This window comes from Cervus elaphus, chromosome 27 (assembly GCF_910594005.1).
Source record: "Cervus elaphus chromosome 27, mCerEla1.1, whole genome shotgun sequence".
Lineage (NCBI taxonomy): Eukaryota > Metazoa > Chordata > Mammalia > Artiodactyla > Cervidae > Cervus > Cervus elaphus.
The window spans coordinates 11,494,751-11,515,627 of record NC_057841.1 but is presented as its reverse complement, the minus strand read 5'-3'; positions in this window follow the sequence as shown (position 1 = coordinate 11,515,627).

Genomic DNA, 20,877 nt, shown 5'->3' with positions numbered 1-20,877 from the left:
TCTGCGCCATGGACTGTAGCCAGTCCATGGGATTCTCCAGGCAAGAATACTGGAGTGGGTTGCCATTTTCTTCTCCAGGGGGATCTTTCTGACCCGGGGATCAAACCTGTGGCTCCTGCTTTGCAGGAGGATTCTTTACCACTGAGCCACCAGGGCGGGAGGTCTACAGGTGGTTTATTTGCTTTGTAACTAGTTCTGTTTCTTCAATTAAATAGGGTTTATAATTATCAAATACAAGGATGACTTAGAGATACATTTTAAGAACAAAACCCCACAACATATTACTATGTGTATATTCTACATATTTGTAAATACATCACAATTTTATTTTACATATTTTATTTTATATGCTTTTATATATTTGTTCAAGTACTTCATATACCTTTGATTTTTAGTGACAGTAATGTTTGCCTAACTACTCTGTATATTAGAAAATGACAGAGATAAAGAAATATGAAGAGTCCATGAACTAAAACTAATTCAGTAATACAAATTAAAAGATACCCAGCTGTCTATGTAAAGTGGTAATTTTCTTTGCCTTTTTTTTTCTTTTAATACAGAGGGACTTCCTCTGGTATTCACTTCCAGCAATCCTATATTAGTTTCCATTAGCTATCATCAATTTTTAAATAAAAGGCATCTTTTCTACACAGATTAAAATGAAATCACTTATGTAATTAAACCTGAAGATCCTAATTTTCAGAAATGCAGATAAGGCTCCACTTTTCAATAGCAATCTTGACCTCGTGTTAGTAACATATTCCTTCCACCAGGCTAAATATCTTGCAGCTTATTGTAAGGTAATTTAAGGGTTAATTGCTTCCAGAATTAAGATTAAGCAAGTTTATTGTATTATAATGAAATCAAAGCACATCTTGTTAGTAACCCTGTCCACACTGCAATCACTGTCAGCACATTATCAGTTTGGCGGTATTTGGCTTGAAAAAAATAAAATCAGAATGACTGAATCTTGCTTTTTATTTTCAAATAATACTGCCCCTGCCCCCTTTAAAAGAGCCCATTATTTCCCCAGAAAGCCCTAATTACCAATGCTTTGCTGTGACACAGAGTTTCAGAGTTGGAATGTGTAGGGCACTTTTTGCTTTCTGCATCTTCAAACCACGCCAGGACCTTGCTTCCAGATCATTCACTATTCCAAATAGCGGGACCCTGCATTAATTGTATAGTAAACATGCTATACATGTTTAGGGAGACCCATCCTATGCAGGGGATACTGAATATTCAGTTGTCTATGAATGAATACTGTTTGATGCTACATTTTAGTCATTTGCTTACAATTGATCAAAATTTAATTCTTGGCCTTCATATATGCAATCAAGATTCTGCCTACCTGTGCCTTATTCAGCCATTGAGACTAATTTCTCTGTTCTTAGGGTGGCTTTGCCTGCTCTTAGGGCTTCCCCGGTGGCTCAGATGGTAAAGAATCTGCCTGCGATTCGAGAAACCTGGCTCTGGTCTCTGGGTCAGGAAGATCTCCTGGAGAAGGGAATGGCAACGCACACCAGTACTCTTGCCTGGAGATTCCCATGGTCAGAGAGAAGTCTCGTGGCCTGCGACCAACACTTTTGCCTGCTGTTTGGGATTCGTGACTCTAGGTGGCGATCTAGGGCCCATAATCAATTGCTCTACTCAGGCTAGCTTTGAACCAGGACTCTCAAAGACTGATTAATGATGTACTGTATTTCAGAGGTATTTTCGACTCTCTGTGTTATATAAAGCAGAGATTAATTAGCCATGCTACTTAATTTACCTATTAATGGCATGTCACTTCATGTACTCAGTCGTGGGTAACGCTGTTGTCTTTTGGTGTTTGAAAATTAAGGGACTGTTTGTGTCTGGACGAAATAGAATGGGGCAAAGACCCCAAACAAGACTGCTTCTATCGTTTTTGCAGCCACAACTTAAAGATTTGGGCGTTTACTTTTCCACTAATGCCTGCTTTCTGGTGGATCTGAAGATAATGAAGGTGATGTACATAAAAGAGGGAACTTTTTAAAAATTAGACCTTGTATGCTCAGTTGCTCAGTCCTGTCCCACTCTTCGCGACACCATGGATTATAGCCTGCCGTGCTCCTCTGTTTATGGAATTTTCCAGGAAAGAATACTGGAGCAGGTTGCGATTTCCTTCTCCAGGGGATCTTTATGACAGGGATCGAACCCGCATCTCCTGCATTGGCAGGTGGATTCTTTACCACTGAGCCGCTTTGCAATCCATCTCAATATGTACAATAAGCCTCCATTTTCTGGACAGTTCCACTTAAAAGCAGTGACACAAACTTACTTTCACTATCCCTAACGTTTCCTACTCCATATATTTCCTGTCTCTAATTCTGCGGTAGGAGGGGGAGTCGTGTTTCCCTTCTTTTCAGCTCCTGGGATGCACCTCTTTTCTGGCAGTTCATGGCTGTGAGCAGGGCCTTCTTTGCCGCCTTTCCTCTTTCTCCCTTCTTCCCTTCCCCTCTTCTGTCTTTCCTTTCTTATCTTCCTTTTTCCTGTCTTCCTTCGGCCCTCACTTTCTCTCTCCTCCTTCTTCCTTCCATTGACCTAAAACAGTAAACAGCCAGTCACCGGCAAAACGGGTTTATTCAGGCACAACAAACATTTGCACTTCGGAACCTGTGATCTATAGCCAACCACAGGCAAGTCCGGACCACAGCCAGAGCACCTTCTTTATAGAGGCGGGGGTGGGGGGGGCGGGGCTTTAATAAATGAAGAGCCCATTGGCAGAAACTGCAAGTTTCAAGTGTACTGGCTTCTCATTGGCCGAGTTGTGATGGTCTTTCATTGGCTGGGCTGTTGCTGAGGGAGGGGAAATCCTTCCTCCCACTGGGTAGTGAAGTAGTAGCTTTCTTCCTGTTGGAGAGGCGAAGGCACGTTGTGCTTCATGTTGGGTCTGCAGTTTTAGTGAGAGGTCTTAGGCCGAGAGGTCTCCCCGTGGTCCCCGGAATCCATTTTAAATGAGATTTCTGATCATTAATTTTCTCACTTCTTGTCTTCCTCTTTTTCCTTCATTGGAGTGTATTAAAAAAATTTTTTTTTTTCTTATTATGGACCATTTTTGTTGTTGTTGTATTTATTGAATTGTTATAATATTGCTTCTGTTTTTGCCTTTTTTTTTTTTTGGCCAGGAGGCATGTGGGATCTTAGCTTTCTGATCCTGGATTGAACTTACACCCCTCATATTGAAAGGTGAAGTCTCAACCGTTGGACCACCAGGGATGTCTTCAACTGGAGTGTATTGAAATGACCGTAGCCTTAGAAATTTGTTCTGGGTTTAATTTTCCTGAAGCCTCATGCCTATTGAGTAACCAACTCAACCAACCTTGGAGAAGTGACTTAATTTCTTTGAATTCTATTTTTCTTATCTGTAAAATAAGGCTAACTAATAATGCTTTTCTCACATAGCCTAAGGGAGACAAATGAGTGAATGTGTGTAAATTATTTGGCACGTATTATCACTTATACCCAAGTGAATTTAATTTTACCTTCACAGTAAGAGCTGAACAAATGGCAATTATTACTATGTGAGTGTTCTTTAGGTATTTTAGTATATATTTTTTTTCATAGAACATGCTTCTGCTATGTAAAAGAAATATTACTTATAATTCCTCAGTATCTTAAGGGCATTTCACTCTGAGGTCACAGATTCTCACCTTCCTCATGAAGGTCACCTTGGGTCAGAGGCTCACCTGTGCACATGGGCACAGTCTTAGAGCCAGGTTGAATTAAGCACGCTGAAGCCTGTTTCAGACTCTGCCGTTAGCTAATCCTGGGCTCATTATTGAATATTTTCTTTGTTGGGGAGGACCATTCATTTTCCTGTGAGATTTGAAGGGTTATCTATCTTCCCAGGGCTCTCCCAGGTTGGGCCACATCCAGATGGGCAGCCAATGAGAAAGGAACGACACCTTTGCTGAGGCTTTTCAGTCGTGTCCGACTCTTTGTGACCGTATGGACTGCAGCCCACCAGGCTTCTCTGTTCATGGATCCTTCAGGCAAGAATACCAGAGTGGGTTGCCATGCCCTCCTCCAGGGGATCTTCCTGACCCAGGGATGGAAGCTGTGTCTCTTAGTCTCCTGAATTGGCAGGCATGTTCTTTACCCCTCGCACCACCTTGGAAGCCCCAGAGAGGGATGAAGGTGTGATCAAGTTCTTTCTTCTCTGCTCTTTTGTGTATTTCTCTTTTTACCATCTAGCTCCCCATGCTCTGGGTTCTAAAGGAGGGAGCCACGTTTGATGGTGGAAATGAGAGGAAGGGACAGAGAAGGTTAATTAGACGCTTTCAAGGCACGTTTGTGGCTTCCTCAGATCTCCTACTTGTCTCCTCCTGAGGCTGGAGACCTTGTATCAGAAATCTCCTGGGTCATCCAGAATGCATCTCTTCGGGCTTGTTTTTGAGTTTTCCCTTGACTTCTGGGGTCTTGCCTCTCCCTCACCTGGCCGTCTTGGCCACCCCCACACCAGTCTCATCTGGTCTGGGAACAAGTGGACGTTGGTCCACTCTTGAAGATCTATTGGCATATGGGATGGGCTTAACTGCATACTGATAATTCTTATTAAATCTTTTCCCTAGTTTTTAACATCTTTCATAGGCGGGGAGTTGGGTGGTCATAGAAAAATAGTGTAACTGGCTACTACCCCCTTACCTGCAGGTCTCACCTTGATGGTCCAGCTCTTCCTGTCGGGATGTGAAAGTATTGCCATTTGTTGTTTTGATCTGAGTCTTTGCCCTTCCCTTCCAGTGAAAATGAAACAGTGAACTCCCATTTTATGTCCTTTTCCATCTAGATCTGTCATCACACCAGCTTTGTCATTTGCGTAGTTCTGGGCACTGTTTATTAAAAAGTGAAAAATGTATTTGAAAAAAATCTCTGAAGGTGCTATTTAGCTTCTTTCCCACTCCATGTATTAAGTGACCCTATTTGTAATTCATTATTTCTGTTTAAAATTTAAATTGTGTTAGACTTCCTAATGGATTTCATTTGATTGATTGGTGCTTGATTCTAATGTATTTATTTCCTATCCATCTTTAACACCTATAGCTTCTGAGGTAAGGAGATGAGCCAAAAACGTCCATCAGAGAAGGAAATTTGAAGAGCTAAGTGTCTTTAGCTGACACAGGAAGCTGATCATTCAGTCCCACTGGTTTCTGGACAGCCAGCATATCCTGCCGAATGCATGCTCCTTGCTTTATTGTTTGTGACATAATTCCTGAAGAGAACCGAACTGTAGAAAAGAATGCAGGAATAAATACAGTGATGATGATGGCTGGAGTGGCTGAGTTGACTAAGAGCTATTTGAGAACTGTTGAGAAAGGAAGTGTTTATTCCACAGCCAGAGCCGCAAATAGCTGTGAGGCTCTAAGAAAGAGAACAAACTAACCTCTAAATTCATCAATTACAATAGGTCTCTCTCAAAGGCCATGTCTCATGTACCCTTTTGACCATTTCTCTTATAAATGATAAATATCAATATGATCATTAAGATTTAATTAACCAGGTCTTGAAATGTAGTTCTCAGGAGTAGACAGTGACCTTAAAATTGGACTATACAAATAAATCACATTCCATTGGCAAGGGATGATGCAAAATAAATGATTGAACTTTAAAAGGCTAATAAATTATACTGTACTGTATTGTGACATATTTTAATCAACAATGAAATTGATATATCACAGTTAAGCTTTTCAAGCATTTTGAATAGAAAATCATGTTTTTTCTTCAGTTGCTTCATATACTGAACATAGAATGTCTGGATATGAAATTCACCGTGTGTCAGAGAATACAGAAAGCTCTCCTGATGTGAAGAAATACTTTTTAAGGCTCAGGAATATTTTATAAAGTATAAACCCTGAGAATGATGACCACTACTTACTCCTAGCTCGGAATTTTCTCAGTTGGGCTTTTGTGGAAGCATGTGAGGTTGATTTAAAGAGAAAAAGCTCCTTCTGGTTTTTCCATCACCTTCTGCTTTGGCTTTGGTGTATTAGTCTATTCCAGAAGCTAGAATGACAATTGCATGTGTACTTTGAAAAATGGGAGGAGTTAATGAGGTCTTTTATTATATGATTATGTTCTCTACTTTCCCATCTAATTTGCTGTAAGGTAATTCAACCTGTATTTTTCCATCTCTTAATGAGGATGAATAGCTACACAGTCTGTTTTAGGGCCTTTAATTGCTTGCTAGACATTGCAGATCTTTTCCAAGGATGCATATGATGCTTGAGAATGTTCCCACTCTTGGAGGGATTCTGCCAATCTGACTTTTTGAATAAGCTCTAATGATAACACTGTTGAGGAGACCATTATGAGGATGCTATCAAAGTCTTGAAAGTGAGTTATAGGCATCGGAGAGTCCTCAGGGTGGGGAAGGAGGAGGGGAGAGCCTGCAGGAACACTGACCAAATCTTTCCTGTTCTCAACTATAATGAAGCAGAGTTGTTCCCTTTTTAAAATTGCTCTAGTTAAAAGCAATGAGTAAACTTCTAAATCTTCATTCCATGACAATTTTGTGGTCTCTGTAGCATATAGAATATAGCATTCATTTCCCCCATCTGGCTTAATGGTTTGTAGCATATTTCCTTGATAAAATGCCTGTTCGCCTCTCCTTTTATACTTTTCCTTATGGTCATCAGAAATATACCACACAAGAAAAGGAAAGTGAAAGTGAAAGTGTTAGTCACTCAGTTGGGTCCAACTCTTTGCCATCCCATGGACTGTAGCCCACCGGGCTCCATCCTTGAATTCTCCAGGCAAGAATACTGCAGTGGGTGAGCCCTTCCATTCTCCAGGGGATCTTCCTGATCCAGGGATCAAACCCGGTCTCCCAAGTTGCAAGAAGATTCTTTACTGCCTGAGCTACCACACAAGAAAAGTGCACCTTAGAAGTCTATGTATCTATGTATGTATCTAACCATCTATTAATCAATCTATCCATCCATCCATCATAAAATAGGAATTTCCAACAAGTTTCTATTATCTTCCAGGAAGGTGCCTAGTGCTGCTTATGAAGCATGCTGGGAAACAAATAGAAATAACGTAAGAAGAAGCAATGGTTAATGTAGAGACACATGGAAAGGGGAGAAATAGAGATGCAGCTGGACTGAAAAAGGAATGTGAAAAATCTAAGCTCTGGGATTAAGACCAAACAGGAGTGTAACAGACCCACTGATGCCTTTTTCTGGAGCCCATGTATCTGTAGTGGATGAATATTCTGGAAACTAATGATGGAGTGGATTTGAGGTTGGTTCCAGGAGCCGTGCAGATACTGTAAGATAGTTGAACAATGATCAGGAAAGGGCAATCCTATTCTCAATGGTAGTTAACAATAAGGTTGAATTTTCTCCCTATATTCTCTCTACAATTAAAAAAATAAAAGAACTAGAAAGGTCCAGTTTGATTTTTTGACTGTGGGTAAAGCTAGGAAGTTCCCTTGCCTGCCTTCTTGAAGAATGGATGAAATCAAGGGCAGGGTTAGTCATGGGACCGCAGTGAGGAGGAAGGTACTTGGTGTGTGAGGGACAGTGTGCATGCTACTGTCCAGTGACTAACATCCAGGCCTAACATCTAACATCTAACCTCAGCTCTACACATCCATTCGTGTGGTACACACTCTTGGCTGCCTCCAAATGGAGAGAGCTCTGTGTCTGGGCTCCTGAGAAAACCTGTGATCGGTTGTTTTGGCCACTTTAGTTCCAAGTATTGGAGAAATCCTTTAAAAACCTTTTGCAGGTCATTTGACTGGTGTATTAGTACGTGCGCGCGCGTGTGTGTGTGTGTGTGTGTGTACACAAAGAGATGTGTCTATGTGGAGTGACTTACACAGTGATGAGGGTTGTGTAAGTGGTCCTTTGGAGTCTGTCTCCATGTCAGTGCTAGAGCCTGAAGTTCACGGCAGATGATCAGGAAGGGAGGAAGATGAGAAGGCTGGGATCCCGCAAGGACAGACGGACGCTCAGTCTGGGTCTTGCTGCCTCTGACCTTGGTGACAGGGCTTCCAGCAGCCACTGGGGCCCTTCTTCATGGCGCTGAAACACACACCTGGCCCCTGGGGCTCCTTTACACCAATGGTGTAATTCAACAGATCAGCAACAGTGTCCATGTGCCTTAAAGTGGCTGCTGCCTCCCTGCCAGCCTCCAGAAGCTCCCATCCTAACCAGACACTCACAGGAACAGGAGTTCTGCGGAGGGTCCTCACACCTGGGCAGGTCAGCCCCTTGAAAGGGAGCCACGCTTGTAAAATCTGTGATGGCAGAGGCGGCGAGGGTCACATTGACGGGGCCATGCTGTGCTCCGTAGCTCAGTCATGTCCGACTCTCTGCGGCCCCATGGACTGTAGCCTGCCAGGCTCCTCTGTCCGTGGGATTCTCCAGGCAAGAGTACTGGAGTGGGGTGCCATGCCCTCCTCCAGGGGATCAAACCCAGGTCTCCCGCACTGCAGGTGGATTCTTTTCCAGCTGAGCCACCACGGAGGCCCTGACAGTGGCTGATGTATATTCGGTGGGTGGTTTCCATTGATTAGGCGCTGGGCTCAGCCCTTCCTAGGATTATTTCATCAGATCATAACCACAGTCCTATGAAGTAGATTTTATTATCTCCCTCCCAGATGAAGAACCTGAAACACAGAGATGCCATCATTGCAACAGCTAACAAGATTGGAATGCAGGTGCTTTTTAAAGAATCGTTTTCAAAATATCATCTCCACAGCATAACTGTATTTGTATAAATGGTTCGTTTTCTTTCTTTATAGCTAATTTTTATGGGAGTATAGTTGCTTTAAATGTTGTGTGCAATTCACTTTGTACAGCCAAGTGAATTAGCCACATATGAACATATACCCCCTCTTCTTTGGCTTCCCTTCCCATTTAGATCACCACAGGGCACAGAGTGCCCTGTGCTCTGCTATACAACGACTCCATGGGCATGAGCTTGGGTGGACTCCGGGAGCTGGTGATGGGCAGGGAGGCCTGGCGTGCTGCAGTCCATGGGGTCACAAAGAGTCGGACACGACTGAGCGACTGAACTGAACTGAGGTTCTCATTGCTTATCTACTTTATACATACTATCAATAGTATATATGTCAATCCCCATCTCCCAATTCATCCCGTCATTGTCTTTCCCCCTTGGTGTCCACATATTTGATTACATCTGTGTCTCTCTTTCTGCTTTGCAAATAAGATCATCCATAGCATTTGTCTAGATTTCACATACATGCGTTAATGTGCTGTATTTGTTTTTCTCTTTCTGACTTCCTTCAGTCTTCCTTCCTTTGTATGCCAGACTCTAAATGGTTACTTTTCTCAGTCATTTCCCACGTTTGTGTTGAGGGAAGAATGAGAGTGTGTATGTGTGTTTGAACTGGCAAGAATATCTATGTAGCCACGTGTCTTCACGAACAAGACTGGCACACTGGGGACACTGGACTTTGACAACCAGTTGGGTCATTTATCCCAAGATGACTAGTGTATCTCAGATACAAAAGGGTTTCATGATTGTTTCCACTCTCACTACAAATGTTGTAATGATCCTAATATACTTGAAACGTGCCATTTATATAAAATTTGCCACATCCGTGATGTCCTGTAACACACTGTGCATTTTGCTGCCTTTTCCTGCTTATGAACAATGCAGAGAAGAAAATTCACGTGTGCTATGAGATCATAGATTTGCTCTGGATTTCTCTCTTCGTTCCAGCAAGAGCAGCTGTTCTGTCAATGGTTGTTTACACATTTTTTCCATGAAACATTGTCTTTTTTAATCTAAGAAATAATTTAGTATTGAGATGATATCTTTTCTGGTGTTTTTTTCTATTGGCTCACACAAAGTAGCTTTCCGTTGTGTTTCATTATTGAAAGAGAATGTATAATATACGAAAATACTATAAGCTTGATGCATTAGCCACATCTGTGTTTTCACCCAACTGTGTAACGCTTTTTTCACACTACAGATTCTTTTTCTAACATTGTTTTTCCAATTTTTCAGCAGTGTTTTCCATGTCTTAGAGCAGTATTTGCTGACAAAGACATGCTTTTTATTTTGCAATTATTCTGTCTTTTATGTATGTGTCATTTCAGCCATTTTTAATGCATCTGGAAGAACAAATGCTTTCCAGATTTGTGGGACTGTGTCTTTTATTTTTGAGAGAGAAACCTCAAAAAAGCCTTCTCAGCAGTAGCAATTTTGTAAGGTACTCTGTTACCATTTGCTAAATAATTGAGGTATTTTCATGTTCTTGATATTTAATTTTAAAATGATTGTTAGCTAATAATTTACAATATACATTTAGAGTGAAGCACATTGCCAATGATAAATGGGTTTCTTGATACAATTTTTTAGTCTAACTTATATCAGACCTAATTACTTCACCATTATTTTTTTATTTTTAAAAGAATTTTATTTGATCATGTTTTGTTATGAATATATGTATGTATGTTATGTATATATATTTTTTCATCCATTTATTTGTTTATTTTGGCCATGCTGTGCAACATGTGAGATCTTAGTTCCCTGACCAGGGATCAAACCCACACTTTCTCCAGTGGAAGCACAGAGTCTTAACCACTGGACCACTAGGTAAGTCCTACTATTGCTGTCTTTAAACTCATAAAAACAAAGAGCTTGTACTAGGAAAATATGGTGATCACATCGAATATTTTTTGCTGTTTGATTGTGCTTGCATTATTGATGTTCTCTTCAATTTTTATTTCTTTGCAGACATCTTTTAGAACCCGTCTCCCATTTTGTGGTTTAATTAAAAAGTAGGAAATATAATCTATAACTTCACAGATTTGAGCCAGTGCGAATGGTTACGTATCCATGACAGACTTGGTCTGGGTAAACCTCTGTTTTCAGTTCACATAGTAAACATTCTCAGGTAGCTCAACAGAATCTGCCCACAATGAGGAAGACCCAGGTTCGATCCCACGGTCGGGAAGATCCCCTGGAGAAGGGCATGGCAACCCACTCCAGTATTCTTGCCTGGAGAATCCCACAGACAGAGGAGCCTGGTGGGCTACAGTTCATGGGGTCTCAAAGAGTCAGACACGACTGAGCGACTTTCACTTTCACCCCGTATAATGACTTGTGGACACAGACTGGGGTGGGGGGCGGGGTGGAAGGAGAGGGTGAGAAGAATTGAGAGAGTAGCATTGAAACATATGCATTACCATATTTAAAATTAGATAGCCAGCTGAAATTTAATCTTTCATGCAAGGAGCTTAAATCCAGTGCTCTGTGATAACCTAAAGGGGTTGGATGGGGTGGGAGGTGGGAGGGAAGTTCAAGAGGGAGGGGACATATGTATACCTATGGTTGATTCATGTTTATACATGGCAGAAACCAACACACTATTGTAAAGCAATCATCCTTTAATTAAAAACAAATATACAGATAAATAGATACAAGATGGTTATTCCATCAACTTATGGAACAATTCTTTGTCAAGGTCCGTCCTAAGTCCTTGAGATTCAATTGTGAAGAAAGCATATACATTGTATAATGAAAACTATGGAGAGGGCAGTGTAATCTTATGTGTCAAAAATATCCACACTGCCCAGAAAATTACAGATATCAGTGAACATTTCAGGTGATAAATAGAGACATTAAAGTAAGTGTTATTCTAGGAGAATGACTGAACTACATAGCCAGATGGATGAACTGATAACGTGGATGACAGGTGCAGAGGAGATGCAGGCAAGCTCTCCAGGCATTGGCTGGATCACTTTTTGGGCTAAATGGAGAGAATCAGGGAGCCTCCTGATGGACCTTTTTGAGAGTTTTATTTCTTACAAGGCATAAGCTTTTTCCTCAAAATATGAATATTCAACACCCACACCAAAAATCTTACAGTATACACTTCATAGTTCAGATTCTTGGGCATTCCAAAGATTCAATAAATTCTGTTTGTGGCATCAAAGTTTCTGATTTTTAAAATTAAGCATCCCAGGTGATACTTGTGCTGATACCTATGTACAGACAAAGTTTGAAAACTGGGAAGACACGGGAAACAATTGACTGAACTGATTCTCTGATTCAATAAAACAAAAGTGGGACAGGGAACTTAAGGAAATGTGACTATTTGATCCAAAGGTGCATCATCATCAAGAGAGGGGAAACTGAGAAGAACCAGAATGCTTTGCTTGCTCCTTGGAAGAAAAGCTATGACCAACCTAGACAGCATATTAAAAAGCAGAGACATTACTTTGCCAACAAAGGTCCGTTTAGTCCAAGCTATGGTTTTTCCAGTAGTCATGAACGGATATGAGAGTTGAACTATAAAGAAAGCTGAGCGCCCAGGAATTGATGCTTTTGAACTGTGGTGTTGGAGAAGACTCTTGAGAGTCCCTTGGACTGCAAGGAAATCCAACCAGTCCATCCTAAAGGAAATCAGTCCTAAATATTTATTGGAAGGACTGATGCTGAAGCTGAAACTCCAATACTTTGGCCACCTGATGTGAAGAGCTGACTCATTTGAAAAGACCCTGACGCTAGGAAAGATTGAAGGCGGGAGGAGAAGGGGAAGACAGAGGATGAGATGGTTGGATGGCTTATCTGACTTGATGGACATGAGTTTGAGTAAACTCCGGGAGTTGGTGATGGACAGGGAGGCCTGGCGTGCTGCAGTTCATGGGGTCGCAAAGAGTCGGACATGACTGAGTGACTGAACCAAACTGACTGAGACTGCTTTGCTGTACTCTATGAGAGAAGATTTCAAAAGCTTAAGTGATATAAAGCTTCATGTTATAGCACAAGTCTATGGACAAAAAAATCTCTTGAGAGGGTTGTTTCTCTTGCCATTTAACGCAGTGTGCAGTTATTTAACTTGCCCATGATGAGCAGAGTGCAGTGTCTAAAGATGCCAATATACTTTTTTGTGTAGGAGCTGTCTGAGTTCCAATTTCTGAAAGGATGCTTGCCAGACAGAGAAGAGGTTGTGGGACTCTCTATTCAAGGGCGAAAAGAAGGTGTTGGAACAGAATTGTAGGGTGTAAGGAAGCTCTTGAGAGACCCTTGGGCTGCAAGGAGATCAAACCAGTCCATCCAAAAGGAAATCAACCCTGAATATTCATTGGAAAGACTGGTGCTGAACCTGAAGCTCCAATACCTTGGCTATCTGATGTGAAGAGCTGACTCACTGGAAAAGACCCTGATGCTGGGAAAGACTGAAGGCAGGAGAAGGGAAGGACAGAGGATGAGAAGATTGGATGGCATCACCGACTCAGTGAACATGAGTTTGAGCAAATTCCAGGAGATGGGGAAAGACTGGGAAGTCTCGCATGCTGCCATCCACGGGGTCGCAAAGAATCAGACACAACTTAGCAACTGAACAACAGCAAAGGAAGATGTGTCCTGAAATGAGATGAAGCCAAAATGCTAAGAAGTTTGTACATTCGCTTATTTATTTCATTAGTTTTTCATTTTACAAAGATCAGAAGGGGAGGGTTTGCTGAACTACTTTGATTATATCTCTAAGTTATTTTCACACAAAAAAGGTGTTAAAAGGACATACATTAAATCCAAATGAGAACTGTTTTCCCCCAAACAGACATAGATTGGAACTTGGCATTGTTACTCACTAGTTCTTAGCTTCAGGAAATTTCTTATTTCTTTGAGCATCATTCTTCTTTTCTTCTTGTCTTAAAAATGGAGAGAAAAAATATCTGACTCTTAAAATTTCTTCTTACCCTACTAAAGACATTAGGAAATAAAATTGAAAATTGCTGAATCTTGTGGGTCATTTTTGAAACATGTAGAAAATGAGAGATGCATGTAGACAGTGCCACTCCAATTTTTAAACTGGGAACATTGTCAGATCTAGAAAAGCAAAGATTTGTGTGTTTAGCTTTGATTTCTGGTAGGATTTTTATGTACTTTATTCAGAGAATGGGATGTTTGCGTGTATGGGAGACCTATGACACATAAAGTCCCGAGAGGAGTTCACTATGAGCAAGTCACATCAGATTAACTGAATTTCTTTCATTGATAAGGTGCACTGATGAGACTTTGTTGATAGATGTATAAGAATTATTGCAAAACATCTCAGTTTCTTTGTGTGTTTTAACATTTAATAGCTATAGCGATGATTATTGGATTAGGAACTGATTGAATATTGACATTTAATCATGTGTTAAAAGGTAAAGTGAGGCATATGAAAAAGTCTAGAGTTCTACAGGCAGAGGGGAGCAGGAGCAAGGAAGCTACACTTTGCAAGAAGAGCAGGTTGATTTTTGCCGAGTCACTTTCCTTCAGGGGGTGACTGAGGTATCCCAGGCAGGTTACCTAACTAGTGCTACTGACTCCTGACTCACTGGTTTAAGATTCTGTTTCCTGGAGAACCAAACTGTAATTTAAGTTTGTCTTGGTTTGGCTACTTGTGGGTCAGCATAAGTGTCTCTGTTTGGGGCCTGTTGTCTTGGTTTGAGCACTGTCTATGAATTTTCCTTGGATGCTCAGCAATCACTCCTTACAGCTCATTACCATGGAGGAGCAGGGTGATGAGATCACTGGCTTGTGTGGTTTTCCTTTGCTGCTGTGGCCTGGCTTTGCTTACAGTCCATTCATTTTAGTGGAAGCACCGACGGGGTGGTTTTTAGGAAGTGGGCCTGGGTGTGGGTGGAACAGTGAGAGAGCCAGGCTGCCTTAATCCCCACAGATGCCAACACAAAGCTCTTAATCTCCAGGGAGAACACTTAAACTTGGATTTATTCCCAGGCAAAGCTGCCTTCAAAATTTTGTTACATGTGGTTTATTTGAAGTTTTTTTGGTTTTGTTTTTATTTTTTATTTTTTCCAGCATCTGATACGAAGTCCAGAGTTTTCTCAGTTTTGCTCTTTCTCTTGGGCCTGACAACCTACTGGCTACTTAGACAAAGCATTGTTTTCGCAAGTGGTTCTCAAGTTTTATTTGGGAAGTTAAAGCCTGCAGTGGTTGCTTCCTTTGGTTCACAGTTTGTATGGTAGCTTCTTGAGGGTAAACACCAAACCAACACAAGGGAAAAACCTTCCTAGTCGTGCTGGCACAGTTTTGCAAAATGCTGACGTGGTATTTTAGATTTTAGAGAAATACTTGATACTAGAACCTTGTGAAATAAGCATCCTTATCTCAAGGTTAGAGATGAGGAAACCCCAACTTAGGTTCAGTTGCTTGACCTCAACCAGAAAGTAGACTATGTGGGAGTTGGCCCAAGTCTCATGACTCCAAAGGCAAGGATTTATAATAAATGGAGTAAAAGCATTACAGTATATTGGATGAACTGAAAATATATTTTTGAAATGCACTAAAAATCTAAGCTGTTATAATTGGAAGATGCATTTGTGCTTACATCTAGAATTTTGTTTGTGTCTTCACATAATTGTGTTAAAAATTCAGAAATAGCAGATGTAAAACTGCTGAATCATTGACACAGTAATTAGCAAAAATTTGTTGTGCACATACACAGAGTTGGTGGACTGGAAGCCCTCAAATTAAACATGAACTGAGTCCCAGAGGTATGTTGTAAAGCAGTTTATGCAGTAAGGAGGCAGCACTGTGTATTTCTCACAGTGGTTGGTTATAATATTATTAGCGTTTTCTTGACTGTAAGGACTTGGTTAGCTTCTATCAACTTGGGGGAACAACGTGAGGGTTTTTTTTTATTTTTTATTTTCAGAGGTATTAACAAGAAGTGACCCAGGTTGTCTCACTTATCTTGCAAAATAAGCTAAGTTAAGTTTTGCTTGTATGAGTAAAGTGTTTTTTGTGTTTTTTTTTTCTGTTCAAGAAGTTTCCAAGTCTGGTCTCCATTTGTGTTTGATTTTTAACAATTGTAATCATGGTGGTTTCCCAGTTAAAAAACTACTTAGGTTTCATTTTCACTGAAAAAAATCAATATTAAAAATATTGCCACTACACACATCTTTATGCATTTGCTGTCAATATTTCCTGAGGACAAATTCACCAAAATGGAAATTTCAATTCAGAAATTAGGAGGTCTTAACACTTTGTTTCCTATTATGTATAGACAAATCAGTTTTCAAATGTTTTGTTCCAGTTAATCAGAGTCTCATAGCAAATCCTGTTTCCTTAAAGCCTTCTTGTCATTATTTACCTTTAGAAACAAGGCTTCATGAGCTGGCTTTCACTGTTGATCTATCTTAAATACAGAGTGTGGGAGATACCAGTGCATGGTTTGTAATAGTTACTTATAATGTAAAGATATAATAAAGCACTTTTAGTTCTCAGTGGCATGGTTTTGAAAATACATGATTTTTTTTTTCTCTAGGCAAATGAAATGGATGCAAAAGGGCTTAAAACTGTTAAGAGCAGTTAAAAAACTTATTAGAAGAGGAGAAAATAAGAGTACATGATACTCTTAAAAAACTAAGAGATACTATTCAGTCCCAAGTGATAGAACTAGGAATCACACAGATTGAAATTTTAGCAATATGAGGCCAATATGAGGAAGAACTTTGTAACGAATCTGACCAAAGATAAAATGTGCAGTGAGAACTAACATTTTTGGCCACTGTATTGGAAATTCTATGGCTTTTCCGGTGAAGGGTTGAATTTGGTGTGAGCTGAATATGTTTATAACTGTGTGGCTTTGTAAACAATTCCCAAGGCAGGTTCTTGGACTCTTTAATCAGTAGAGTTGGTAAGAGGACAGAGGAGATTCAGGTGAGGCTTTACTGGGGCTCAGCTGTAGCACGGGGAGCAAGAACAAGCAAGTGCCCTTGTTATTGCCTGAGCAGGCGGGCTGGTTCCTTAAATGGGGTGAGGGTGGGGTGGACTGGGGAGCTGGGCTGGAGCGGGGCTTGGTGGCCTGCCCACCCCCTTGCTGGTGCTGGGTGCAGAGATCATGCACAGGACCCTGCTTCTGCTCCTGGCATCTCAGAAGCAGCTGCTGGGTTTTGGCCTTTTTGTATCTTATTGTTCATAATTTGCCCCAACTGCGCATGCCTGCAGTATTTCTAGTCCTTAGAGGTTTTGTATCTGTTGCTTGTGGAGACATTTGTCCAGGTGCAAGCACTGCTGCAAGGGTCTCAGCCTGTCTCAATATCTCTTAACATGTTCAACACAACTCAAGGTCACCCAGATTGGAATCTCATGTCTGTGTACAACATAAATGAGAACTGGATGAATACAGGTGATAAATACAGTGTTTAGCAAAATTATATTTCAATTAATCAGTTGGATATGTTTCTGAATCCAAAAAGGAAGGACTTTCCTTCTTAAATAATACAATGAAAGGAATCTAAGAGACTAGCACTCACTTTGGATTTTCTATAACCAGAAAACGGAAAGGTAGTGTTTGGGAAGAGATTAATTCTATTTCTTAGTGTTAATTTGTCCTAAGACAGATATTTCCACATAATTGGTTAATTGCCTCCAGTGTAATTTGATTAAAGGTAAATGCACATTATCTTTTGGAGACATACAAATAATGGACATTTCATTCAGCCAAAACTTTAAGAAAGTGTTCTAAAATTTATATTGTCTCCACAAAAAACCATATATTTGCTTTGTTGTAATGTATCAAGTCTGTTTTGTGACTGATGAAAAAGTAGTAGTTACTAGATCACGCACCTCGTTTATTTTGATGGTAGAATATTTGATTTGCTGTTCACATGGAGAATAAAGTAGGAAACCAGTAAAACGTGCTTATGGTTTAAAATCCTAGGTAGGAAAGGAAAGAGGGGACTGATGTTTCTTTAGTAGGCACGCCAGAGGCAAGAGAACTCCATATTACTAACATCTGTTCTCAAGTTTACTGTACTTGGAAAAACTGACTTTGAAAAATGACTGTCCAGGGCTTGGAGTGTGTCCTGTGCTGGACAGATGTGGCCGAAAAGGCACCGGTGGGAGGTTCATGGTACTCACAGGAAGACAGCAGACTCCATCCTAGTGGCCTGGAAATCACATAAATCAAAGTGATGGCTGTGTTTTTACTGTGAATCCCTTTAGAGTAAATAATTGCTTCCATCTCCCCATCATCCTTTAAACATATAAACTGAAAAGTCCTAAACTAGTGGAATAGAGCACAGAGGAAGCAACCCACCTAATTACGTCATCACCTCAAACTCGGGGGTCTCCAGTAGATTCCTAAGGCAGTGGTGGAACCAGGACGGTATAGACAGGAACAGATTTTTATGACAGTAATGACACTTTCCTCAGATCTTTCCCCAAGTGTGTGGCTGACTCCACATGACTTGTTGTTGCCAACAGCAGGACGGTAACTTTTTAAGGTTGTCCATTCTGTCCTTAGTACAATCATAATTTCATTTCCCTATGAGCTAATTTTTTTTTGAGGATTTTACCTGCTTGTCAGGTGATTTTTCTTCACTGCAGATTCTTGAAAGCCTCCATTTCTCAGTCTTGAACCAGCTGGAGTAAAACGAGAGCCCTCCTCCCAGAAGAGGAAACGAGGTGAATGACAGTCCTTCCCCACCCTGCAACTCAACTCTGGCCTCACAGATGAGTGGGATTCTCTGGGACTTTAAAGGGGACGGAATCATTATACAGTGGGGGTAGCCCCCAGTCAGTTTTCAAATGGGAGCTTGAAAAGAAAAAGGAACAAAACAAGGGCATCTTCTTTGACTCCCAAAGGCTTCATTTTCTAGTTTCATAGCCCAGATATGTTCTCTTCATTCTTATCAGAATATTTCTTATAAGTGGAGTGACTATTTGTGTGTGTCTAAGGTGATGCTGTCAGGCATTAGGTATTGGTCAAAGAAATAGACTCATGGCCAGTAACGCCCTTTATGTCAGAAACTAATAGCATCAGGGCAATGAGGTGCAAGGTTGAGCTGCACATAGGCAGTTGATTCTGTGATCTTCGGTATTTTCAAAGCATCTTGGAATGACCTTGGGACTCTGTTTTGACTAGCTGAGTAGAATTTCCTTGCTCTACCTGTTTCTCCCCTTCATAAAATCCTTCTGTAGCTTTGTCATACTAAATAACATTCAAATTTTTGATTTAGACCAGTGATTCTCAGGAGTTAGCCTGTGTTGAAGTTACTTGGAGGGCTTTTTAAATAGTTGATCCATAAGGGTGGGTTTGAACTGCCTGGATCCATTTGTTTCCATAGTGAATGCTACATGGTAATACAAGATCCCTGGTTGGGTGACTCCTGGGTGTGGTCCTGCGGATGTTGAGAACCAGAGGATACAGAGGAATTTGGTGATGGAGAGGTTTCTTGAGTGCTAAGTGAGTTAACACATAAAGAATTGTGATTGATATGTGGCAATTATGTCAGCAATTCATAAGTGTATGATCCCAGTATCAGTAGAATGTACTGTTCACAAGAGCAGTGACTTACATCTAAATAATACTTGATTATTATTGGGGATTCAAGAGGCTTGAAGATGGCCTCAATAACTTAAATTGAACCATGAGAACATTTGCCCTTGAAAGATTATCTCAGCAAGAATGATATCCACATGGTAATGCTTTTCTTATTGAATATGGAGTCTTTGCATTTTAAAAAAGAGCCTTTATTTTTAGAATAGTCTTATGTTCACAGAAAAACAGATCAGAATTCTCATTTGCCCCTCTTTTGCAGGGGCATAGTTTCCCCTTTTATTTATATTTTGCATTGTGATATAATTGAACCAGTTTTAAGACATTATTACCTAAAGTCTGTAGTTTACATTGGGTTCACTCTTTACATAGTTCTATGGGTTTTGACAGATTCATGGCACATATCCAGTGTTATGGTTTCATATAGAATAGTTTCACCACCTGGAGATGACCCCTGTTCCACCTCATCACCTCCCAGGAGACCAGGGCAAAAAAAAGTTTGCCTTTTCCAGAATTTCATAGTTAGAGTCATACAGTACGTAGGCTTTACAGACTAGGTACTTTCACCTGGCAATGTACACCGATGGTTCCTCCATCTTTTCGTGGTTGGTATAACTTGGTTCTTTTTATCACTGAATAACATTCTGTTATCTGGATGTACTATAGTTTGTTTATTGACTCTCCTATTGAAGGACATCTTGGTTGATACTAGTTCGGCAGTTATGAATAAAGCTGCTGAAAACATTCATGTCCAGGTTTTTGTGTGAACAAAAGTTAACTCACTTGGGTAAACACCTGGGAGCATGAGTGCTGGATCAGATGAGAAGCCTCTGTTCAGTTTTGTAAGAACCTGGTGAACTGTCTTCCAGCATGGCTGCACCATTTCGTTCCACCAGGAATGGATGAGCATTCCTGTTGCTCCACCTCTAGAATTCAGTGCTGTTTGTGTTTTGGATTTTAGCGGTAATAGCAGATCCTTGTGTTTACGTTAAAAGAAACTCCTTCCCATAAAACTCCCTCTTGATCCCTTGTCGGTCGTGGCTTGTGTGTTGGGAGATTGATGTTGATAGATGGTTTTTTCAGGGCTGACCCTTTCCTTTGTTCTGGCCTGAAGCTAAACTTGAGAGAAACTTGCCAACCAAACTGCATAAAGTGAGCTGTGTAGCATCACTGACATGGGCTTCATGGAGAACTGCCTAATGCACCTGGGGAATAGGGGGGGCGCAGGCATGGAGCTGATCTTTGACCTCATCTCCCTTAGACGGTGCAGGCTTCATAACATCAGTCCTCCTAACACAGCAGAGGAGGAGAGTGAGGCTGGGGACCCAGAGCCAAGGGGAGACGCACCTGATGTACCACTAGTTAATCCGGTGACCTTCAAGCACATCACATAACCTGTAGATCCACAGAGACGTGTACTATGGAATTTGCAAGATCCTCCTAAGCTCCAAAATTCTGATTCTAAAATCAGTCTCGGCACAAGTCGATCAGCGCAGAACAAAGGAAGGAGGCCCTCAGCCCTCACTCGGAGGCAAACGTGAGTTCGTCGACCAGAAAGCTCTCTTGAGTGAGTTGTCAGT